General features: G+C 44.0%; 1 long non-coding RNA gene across 1 annotated transcript in view; it reads left to right on the top strand.

Moving 5' to 3' along the window:
• The first annotated feature begins 4,335 nt into the window (after positions 1 to 4,335).
• Positions 4,336 to 10,639, top strand: part of LOC111170786 (uncharacterized) — a 35,780-nt gene continuing 29,476 nt past the window's right edge. Inside the window, exons 1-2 of the long non-coding RNA XR_016391369.1 lie at positions 4,336 to 4,743; positions 4,857 to 4,931. This is a non-coding gene — a long non-coding RNA (uncharacterized LOC111170786). The remainder of the gene's footprint in view (positions 4,744 to 4,856; positions 4,932 to 10,639) is intronic.

Here is a 10,639-nt window from a genome sequence, read left to right as displayed (position 1 = left end):
TGTCCCATCCGGTGCGCGGTCCCCAGCAGCCAGTCTCCCTTCCCACAGGCCCGCAAGTAACCACCTCGCCTACGCAGTGGCCTGCAAGATGGTAGTTGCTGGGGGTGGGGGTGGCTGGCTGGGGGCAAGCTCCGCGGGACCGCAGAAATGTTGCGTCAGGCCAATGCGGACCATCCTGGCCAATGGCAGGGCGAGGCCGAGGAAGCCCCTCCCTCTCCGGGCGGCCGCAGCAGACCCAGGCAGGTAGCAAACAGCATCCCACGCCTTCCCCTCCGCGCACGCGCACAGGAACGCCCTGGGCCCTAGAACATCCATTTATTCAGTGATTCATCTTTTTATTTATCGTGCGTCAAACCTTTCCTCGGGCCTAGTATGAGCTGAGTGTGGGGGAGCCAGAGGAATCCATTTTTCTTGTTCGCATGTAGTAAAATAAAAATGATACCGGTCGGGACTTAACAATCCAATAATGCCGGAGTGCTCTCTCGTCTTAGGAAGGGGGTGTAGGATCCCTGGAGCTGGACTTGGGAGAGAAGGCAAGAAAAGACAGCCCAGGCTGGGGAGTTTGCATAGAGATAAAAGAAAAGCAAAGGAAAATTACTATGTAGCTGTGTGACCGGGGGGGGGGGGGGTGGTCGGGAGTTGGGCGTCTGAAAGACCCAGTGGCTTTAAATTTTGGATACAGTAACTTTATTTCCACGGACACCAGAAAAACCTCCCAGATTCTTTCTGGATCATAACGATAATTTACACAGATATCCAGGTATGTCTTCTGTAATATACCTCCCGAACTTTCCATCCAACGCCCTTACTTTGCTGGAAGTCTTCAGACTCTGGTCAGATTTGCGTTGTACAGAATGCCCTCTGCTGGCTGCCGGGAGCATAGATTGGAGGGAGGGAGAGCAGTGAGGAAGCTGACGCTATACCTAAGGTGAGAGTGGCGTGATGGGAGCAATAATGGAAGGTTTTTAAAATAAATTTTTTCTTTTAGAAGTTTTAGATTTACAGAATTATCGCAAAGATAATACAGAGAGTGTCCGTATACCCTACAGCCAGTTTCCCCTATTGTTAACATCTTACATTAGTATGATACATGTAGGTGGCTCCGTGGCGCAATGGATAGCGCATTGGACTTCTAGTATGATACATGTGTCACAACAAATATCAATACATTATTATTAACTAAATTCCATATTTTGTTCAGATTTCCTTAGTTTTTACCAAATTTCCTTTTTCTGTTCCAGGATGCCATCCAGGACACAACATTACATTTAATCATCATGTTGCCATAGACTTCTCTTGGCTGTGACAGTTTCTCACACTTTTCTTGTTTTTGATGACCTGGAGTCATCAACATTTGAGGACTACTAGTCAGGTATTTTGCAGAATGTCCCTCAACTGGGATTTGTCTGATGTTTTCCTCATGATTAGACTGGGGTTATGGGTTTGGGAAAGGAAGACCACAGAAATAAAGTACCATTCTCTTCATATCCTATCAGGGGTACACGCTATCGATATGCCTTATCACTGTTGATGTTAACCTGATCACCTGGCTTAGGTAGTATATGTCAGGTTTCTCCACTGTAAAATTACTCCATTCCCCCACCTTCCATACTGTACTCTTTGTAAGGAAGCCACTAAGTGTAGCCCGTGCTTAGGGAGTGGGGAGTTATCCTCCAACTCCTCAAGGGGGAAGTATCTACATAAATTAATTGGAATTCTCCTGTACGAGAAATGTGTGTATTCTGTGATTTTAAGATGCTGGAATCAACAGGCTTTAGATATAAGAAGAGAGGGATTGAGAGAAGTCAGGGGTGACTGCCAGGTTGCTGTGGGACCTCCTCTGTGAAATGGTTGGAATACCAGATCTTGGACATACTCCAGATTCTGATAAATGTTTTGGGGAGAGCATGGAAGCTTGGATGCCTCTAGTTCTGACCTGGGACCACACTGTCAGAAGTGGATAGAGGAGACTCTGGCTCAGAAAGGAGAACATCTTGCCCCAGGGCCAGAGCTGAGAGTGCAGGATGCTGAGTCAAGGCATCTTGTGCAGAGGGAAGAGACACCTATGTGCAGTATCTGGAGCCAGTCCCAATGAGTATGTGATGAAGTGGAGGGGCAGAGTAAGCAGGAGGGGCAAAGGACCTGGAGTGGGCCAGGAAGAGGTCAGCCTGGCAAGAGGATCCCTGTCAGTTCAAGAGGGAGACGGCCTGGGTATCCTTGCCTCAATATACTCTGGCTCACAACGTGACTTCCTCACCCTCTATAGAGGGTCTCAGTTTTCCCATCTGCAAATAGGCTAATCATGCTGGGGGATCAGCCCAGCAGAAGCAACCAGCCTAAGATCCCAAGATGGAGTCTAGCTTTGAAGCAGACCTCTGAAGCCTGGCCTTCATCATGCTCTTACCTGATTCCTCTCTGTTTCTCTAATCAAATCCCTAGCCCCTCGTCCTGGCATTTGAGGCCCCTCTTCACTCACCCTGTTAGAGAGGGCCTCTGACTTCAGGGACACTGTTAGGACCCAATTATGGGATTCTAATATAGCTGGCCAGGATGCTCATGTCCTGGACTGAGGCATGGGAGGAGAAGATGTTCTTTGCCTAGGGTGACATCTTTTCCCTGTGCCCTCACTCCTCACTGTGTGGTGTGGCTTCATTCAGGTCCTTCCTAGTCTGGTCCTCCAAAAGGGAAGACTCTCCTAGAAGGTCTTTAAGGTCACATCCAACTCCAAAATACAGTCTTTGCTGAAGACCAGTGAAGACAGGCCCTTTTGCTGGGACCCCAAACAGAAACCAGGAGGAGAATGAGGAGTCATAGGCCCAATGTGCCCCAGGGCCTTTCCCATGCTGAAGCTACTTGTCCTTGTATCCTTCACAACTCACCCAACTCCCTTGGAGCAGAGGGCCCTGCTCCTGAGGGTAAGGTTCCAAGGACTTCCTGGGGCCAGACCTTAAAAGTACCACCCACTTCTGTGAATAAAAGCAGATTGGCAGGGACAAAACTAGATTCAGGAAACTAGATCCCTCTTTCTTTGGTGATCAAAAAGGCCATCAGTGGCTCCCTCAGTTGGGGGTGTGGAGGATCCTGTTTTTCATTAGGAAGCATCCTATTTTTCATTCAGTAAACATTACTGAGCACCTGCTGTGTGCCTGATAGAAACTCGGTGATAGGACTACAACAAGGAAACATGAATAGACCAAGTCTTTGTCCCCCTGGAGCCCAGAGTTGAAGACAAGTGTTCTTAACATTTTTTGTGTGCCATGGACCTGTTTGGTGATCTGGTGAAGCGTATGCATCTTTTCTCAGAAAACAATATCTTTTGAATGCATAAAATAAAATACCTAGAGCCACAAAATATTGACTATATTGAAAAATAGTTACTAAAATATGGAAAAGCAAATACGTTATAGTAATATATATGATCCTTGTGAGATCTAATGGAGAGTCTAATGACAGTCATGATTTTGAGATAGAGATGAGATTACATGATATTTCAAGAAATGTACAACATCTATAATATGATATAAAAATCTCTGTGATTTCTATTAGTAACAGAGTCACAGGGACTATCACTATTATACTATGGTCAGTTACATTCTTTACTGAAAAGATGCTAAATTTCAATTAGAGGAGAGTGAAAACAAAGATGTAATTTTTTTCCCATCCAAATTCATGGACCCTTCTAAACCCTGTCCCTGGACTGGATTGGAGGGAGATCTGTGAACCCAAATTAAGAAACCCTGGTAATAGGAAGGGCCTTCCTGTATCTCCTTTCTTCTTAAACCCCTTTCGTTTGGAGGAGAGAAGCCTAGGTTTTATGCTGGGTCTTATTGCTGTGTGACCTCAAGCCAAACAGTTTGCCTCTCTGGGCCATAGTTCCCTAAGTCTGAAACAACGGCAAAGGCAAGAATTGGGAGGGGAGACCTTAATTATTTATGCTCCAGGCAATTAATTTATGTTCTCTCATTGAATCCTCCATTGAATGAGTGGCATTTTCAGGGAAGATTTTTTAAAATTATCTTCCCATTTCACAGATGGTTAAACTGAGGCTCCAAGCGAGGCTGTCACTCGACCAATGTCTTAATCAGTAAGTAGCAGGGGCTGGTGGGTGACTGGCCAGACCTCTATAACCACCTCATCCTCCAGGGATAAAACTAGGAACTACGTTCACTTTGAGAGAGAGAAACCTGGCTCAGAAATCCCTGCAGGTGGGGGTAAGCTATGGAAAACTGAGGGCAGAGTCGTGTCTCTTAGCGGAGCGGTGGCTTACGCAAGGTGGCTTACGGAGAATAAGACGTCAAGAAGCCGCGCGCCTCCGATTGTCTTGTGACTCGCGCCAGGCCTCACTTTGGGGTTCGCGCCTGCGTGCTCCCAACTAACCGCCCGAAGACCTGTCGAATGGACTGGCAAAAAGCGATGAAGATCCTCCTCCTGGCCAATCCTATTAGAGGGTGGGCTTGGCTTATAAACCAATCAAAGACCCCCAAAGGGGCGGGTTTTCTTCGGCCTGGATCCTGGCTTGGGGGGTAAAAATAAAGTGTGTCCATCTCCAGCCAATCCCAGGGAAGACAGGAGGGCACTCCTCCAATGGGAGTCTGGGGCCGTCGGTAGCGGTGGCGGCCTGCGACCCCGCTAGCGCTCTAGCAAGCGGGAGGGACGCGTCCAGTGCATTCGCGAGATCCAGCTGCCGGTCCCTGGAATCTACTCGCGCGAGGCAGCGGCTGCACCGACGGCCCGAGGTTCCCGGTGAGACGCTGTAAAGACGGGGGGTGGAGGACGCGGTGGGAAAGATGCCGGGCCGGAGCGCGTGAGGGGTGGGACCTGAGCGAGCTTTTACCTGGGCGGCCTCTCAACCCTAGGTCAGCGGGTTGCGGAGTATCGTGCGGGTAGCAAGGGGAGGGCGAGTGCTCCTGCGGCCCCCAGACGACAACCAGGTGAGTACCCTGCGGAGCCCACCGCCCATGCCCACCCTCCGCGCTCCCCCAATTCCTGTCTCTTGGGAAACGGTGTACTGTGCAGGTCTGCAGCTCACGTGATCGTCTGCTTGCGTGTCTGTAAGTCTCCGTCTGTCTCTCACTCTCTGCCCACCCCGTTCCCCCTTCCTCTGTCTCTATCTCCATCTTTCTGTCTGTTTGTCTCTATCTTTCTGTCTGGCTCCCTCTCTGAGATATAGTAGACCGCCCAGACCTATAAGGCTGAATCCTGACCCAACCAGTTAAAACTAGCCGTAAGACCTTGAGCCTCACCCAGCTGGGCCTCAGTTTCCCCATCTGTCAAATGGGAGTCTAATAATCTCCGCCTGAGACAATACAGTGCATCACTTTGCCCAGTGCCTGGCCCCTTGAAAAGTTTCAATAAATAATGACAGTTATAATTGAAAAGAATATAGTCTCTCTTGGCCTTTGGCTTTATTTTCTCCCTGTCTGTCTCTGACCCTACCCCCACCCCAATTGGTTCTTCTTTCTGAATGCTTCTGTCTTTCTCTGTTATTGCTTTTCCTTTTTCTGCCTCTTTCCCATCCCTAAACAGGTTAGAGGTGCATTGTTTATAGCAATGAGCTTGGCCTGAGAGTGCCTATGAGCTTAGTCTGGGGTTCTTGTCTGTTCTGGGGGTAAACAAATGGAGCTGGCCTTAGGCTGCTTCTGGCCTCATTGAGGAGACAACCCTTTTTGTTCCCCACCCTACTGTGTTAAACAGGTGAGACACCCCCCCCAGGGTGGGGAGCAGCTTAGATGAAAAAGTGGATCAGGCCCTTATCCTGTATCGTGTTAGTCTCCACAAGAAGATCAGAGACCAGGGGTCTCCTAGTTACATTCCCATACAGCCCTGGAATTGACCAGGCCTCTGTAACTCACCTTCAATCATCAGCAAAATCCCCTTCATTCTCTCCCTGATTTCTGAATAGTCCCATTGTTTTCTTGCCATGCCTTAGTGGTTCTCATACCTTTTGAACACAACACTCCATTTTTATGATGTATGTTTTGAAACATCTCTTTCACTGTTCTGAATTGAAGTACATAGATAATAGAATCTGTCTACACACATAATTCCCCCCCAAACCAATAAAATGTCTAATTCAATATAAGGGAGACGTAAAGGGAAAATAATTTATAATAAAACAATATGTATTTCAATATGTAAAGGCTGGGATATAATTCCACTAGAAGACATAATGAAATGGTCTTGCACATACGATGCTTGTACCTGGGAGTGTGACAGCTACACTGTGACTCAGAAACCATGGATAGGGTGATGCAATTTTCCTAGATGATGAACAATTCTTCATAAGGTTCTAAACAAAACAAAGTGCAATCTTCCCTCAATTTATATGGTTGTTGAATTACTGTAAAAGTCATTATATATTAAAATCCATGATCTGGCTCCCATAACCTCTCTGACCTCATCTCCTACCACTGTCCCCATTTGCTCCCTCTATTTCACCCATCCTGACCTCCTCTAGGCTACTTGAACATATTAGGCACACATCCACCTCAGGGGCTTGTACTAGGCCATCCCTTGTACCTAGAATGCTTGCCCCCCACCAATATCCACAAAGCTCATGCCCTCACCTCCTTCAGGTCTCTACTCAGATGTCACTTTCTCAATGAGGCCTACCCCGACCATCCTGTTTAAAATTGCAACTATCCCCTAGCACATACCCTTATCTGTTTTTTCCATAGTGCTCCTCACCCTCTTACATATCTTTATTATGTTTGTTGTTTATTGTTTGACTCTCCCACTAGATTGTAAACTCCAGAAGGGCAGAGATGGTTGTCTTTTTTGTGCCTTGATGCATCCCTATTACCTAAAACAGTGCTTGGACACAGTAGGCTCTCTCAATAAATGTTTGTTGAATGAATGAATGAACACGTTTTTCACCTACATGATTGTCTGGTGGAACATTCTAAAGTCATATGGGATGCAGTACGATTCTTTGCTGTGTGGAGCTGTCTTGTGCACTGCAGAATGCTGAGCATCCCTGGTCAATGCCCACTAAATGTCACTATAATCTCCAATTATTTTGACAGTCAAAAATGTCTCCGAAACACTCCTTGACTGTCTATTCAATCCCCCACTGAGAACCACTGCTTGAATAGAAATCTGGCTTTCCCCTGAGCACTCTGCTCCCCCAGCAGCCTCCTCATACCCCTCCTGCCAGGAGGCCAGGACATGGGGGTAGGTGTCCTCACTCTATATGTCCTTCCCAGACATTTTCTCTCCCTCCTCCTTAAACGCTCTGGTTTTTTAGAATTAAAATTTTTTATTTTTAATAATTTCAGACTTTTAAAAAGTTATAAAAATAGTACAAAGAATTCCCATATATCCTTCACTTACATTCCCCAAATGTTAAGAAATTATACAAGTACAGTTCAATTATCAAAATTAGGAAATTAGCATTGGTACAATACTCTTAATGAAAGTACAGAACCTATTTGAATTTCATCAGTTTTTCCACTAATATACTTTTTCTATTCTAGGATCTAATTCAGGATCCCACATTGTGTTTAGTTGTCATATCTCCTTAGGCACTTTTAATCTGGGACAGTTCTTTAGTCTTTCTTTGTCTTTCATGACTTTGATACTTTTGAAGAGTCCTGGCCAGCTATTTTATAGAACTTGGGTTTGTCTGATGTTTCCTTGTGATTCAAGTTAAGTTATGTAATTTTGGCAAGAATACCACAGAAGAGATGTGTCTTCAGTGCTTTATATCAGGAGGCACATGATGTCAGTTTATCCCAATACTGGTTTTGTTCACATTGACTATTTGTTTAAGTTAGTGTCTCCAGGTTTCTCCATTGTAGTTACTCTTTTTCCTTTGTAATTAATAAGTAATTTGTAGAGAGATACATTAAGATTATATAAATATCAACCACTTTGTTTTAAATCTCAACTCATCAGACTATACCATCACCTACCTGTGTGTTATAGTCAGGTACAGACATACACACATACCTGCCCCGGTCACGCCTCATTCCTAGAAGGATTTAGCTACTAGCTCACTGTCACTCTATAACACTACTCCAGTCCTACTTCTTGGTGATTTTAATATCCTCGTAGATGACCCTTCCAGTGGTCTTGTCTCTCAGTTCTGTCTGCTCTTCTACAGTGCTCTTGCCTTTCAGCCCCACCTCAGCCACGCACCCTGATAGTCTTACCCTTCTTATCAGTATCTGTGACTGCATCTCCTCCATAATCTCAGTTTCAGGCATCCTGCTCTCCAACCAGTACTTATCCTTCTAGCTCACTCCCTCTAGCACCCCAATTCCAACAATCCTTCAATGCCACTGGAACTGAACGTTTTCACTACCCTCTACTTCCTCCATGTTCCCATGTCCTTCCTTCAATCAGCTTAGATTCCGTGGTCCATCATAATAATCATTCCCTTGCATACATCCTCACTTCCCTTGCCCTCTGTCACTTTAGCATACTTATCAGGCAAAACCCCAGCCCTGCTTAAATCCACCTCTGCCAGCTCCACTGTACTTTCTTAGGCCATTCACTGTCCTATCCTTCTAGATAACTATTTCATACCTTCTCTCTCCTCAAATCTCCGACACCTCCTCTCCCATCCTAGGCTCAGGCTGCATACTTGACTGAAAATTTTAAACCATCAAAAGAAAACCTCCACTGATTCCCACTACCACATCCAACCACCAAGCAGCATCTGTACTCATATACTCTGCCTTCTTTTCTGTTATTATGGAAAAACTGTCCCTGCTGTCATCAAAATCCTGTCCTTCCACTTTGGCACTAGATCCCATCCTCTTACCTACTTGAGTACATTGCTTCAGCAATATCTCCCTCTCTCTCCTACCTCAATTTCCCCCTCTCTACAAATTCATTCCCATTAGCACACAGACATCCTGTTATTGCTTCCATCTTTTTGTTACAGCTTTATTGAGATATATTTCACACACCATAAAATTCACCCTTTAAAAGGGTACTATTCAGTGGTCTTTAGTATATTCACAGTGTTGTGCAGCCCTCACCACAATCAATTTTAGACCATTTTTATTCCCCCCTAAGAGAAGCTTCATACTCATTAGCAGTTACTCCCCATGACTCCCCTCCCCACAACTGTAGGCAGCCACTAATGCACTTTCTGTCTCTATTGATTTGTCTGGTCTAGACATCTCATATAAATTGGATCATACAATATATTGGCCTTTATGAGTGGCTTCTTCCACTTAGCATACTGGTTTTGAGGTCCACCCATGTTGTTGCATGTGACATTTGCTTTTATTGCCAAATAATATTCCATTGTGTGAATATACTACATTTTGTTTATTCATTAGTCAGTTGATAGATATTCCAGTTGTTTTCACGTTTGGCTATTTTAAATAATGTTGCTCAGGACATTTGTGTACAAGTTTTTGTGTGAATGTATGTTTTCTTTTCTCTTGGGTAGATACCTAGGAGTGGGATTGCTTGGTCATATGGCAACTCTATGATTAACTTTTTGAGGAACTACCAAACCGTTTGCAAAAGTGGCTGCACCATTTTACATTCACACCAGCAATGTCTGAGGGTTTCAATTTCTCCATATCCTCACCAACACTTCTTATTGTCTGTCTTTTTTATTATAGCCATCCTAATGGGTATGAAGTGGTGTCTCATTGTGGTTTTTATTTGCATTTCCCTAATAATTAATGATGTTGAACATCTTTTCATGTGTTTATTGGCTATTTGTATATCTTTTTTGGAGAAATGTCTATTAAAATCCTTAGCCCTTTTAAAATTAGATTATTTGTCTTTTTACTGTTAGATTGTAAGGATTCTTTATATATTTTAGATACAAGTCTCTTAGCAGATATATGAATTGTACATCTTTCCTTCCATTCTGTGGGTTATTTTTTCACTTTTTTTAAGTTTTTTTTTTTTTTGATGTGAACCATTTTTAAAGTCTTTATTGAATGTGTTACAATATTGCTTCTGTTTTATTTATTTATTTATTTGGTTTTTTGGCCACGAGGCATGTGGGATCTTAGCTCCCCGACCAGGGATCTAACCCGCACCCCCTGCATTGGAAGACGAAGTTTTAACCACTGGACCACCAGGGAAGTCCCTGTTTTTTCACTTTCCTCGTGGTGTCCTTTGATGCACAAAAGTTTTTAATTTTGATGAAGTTCAATTTATGTGTTTTTTTCTTTTATCATTTGAGCTTTTTGTGTCGTATCCAAGAAACCACTCCATAAACCAAGGTCACAAAGATTTATTCCTTTTTCTTCCAGGAATTGCATGGTTTTAGCTCTTAAATTTAGGCCAGTGATCCATTTTGAGTTAATTTTTGTACATGCTGTGAGGTAGGGAGTCCAAATTTCATTATTCTACTTGTGGATATCTAGTTGTTCCAGCACCTTTTGTTGAAAAGAGTATTCTTTCCCTCATTGAATTGTCTTGACAACCTTGTGAAAAATCAGTTGACCATAAATCATAAATGTAACAGTTAATTTTTGGACTCTCAATTCTATTCCACTAATCGATATGTTTGTCACTATGCCAGACCACACTGTCTTGATTAAATTAACTGTGTAGTAAATTTTGAAATCAGGAAATGGGATTCCTCCAACTTTGTAATTCTTTTTCAAGATTTTTTTTGACTGTTCTAAGTCCTTTTCATTTCCATATGAGTTTTAGGATC

Source organism: Delphinapterus leucas, chromosome X (assembly GCF_059928025.1).
Source record: "Delphinapterus leucas isolate spDelLeu-1000000601 "Yukka" chromosome X, BTC_Dleu_Yukka2, whole genome shotgun sequence".
Taxonomy (NCBI): domain Eukaryota; kingdom Metazoa; phylum Chordata; class Mammalia; order Artiodactyla; family Monodontidae; genus Delphinapterus; species Delphinapterus leucas.
This window is presented reverse-complemented; position numbering and strand designations above follow the sequence as displayed.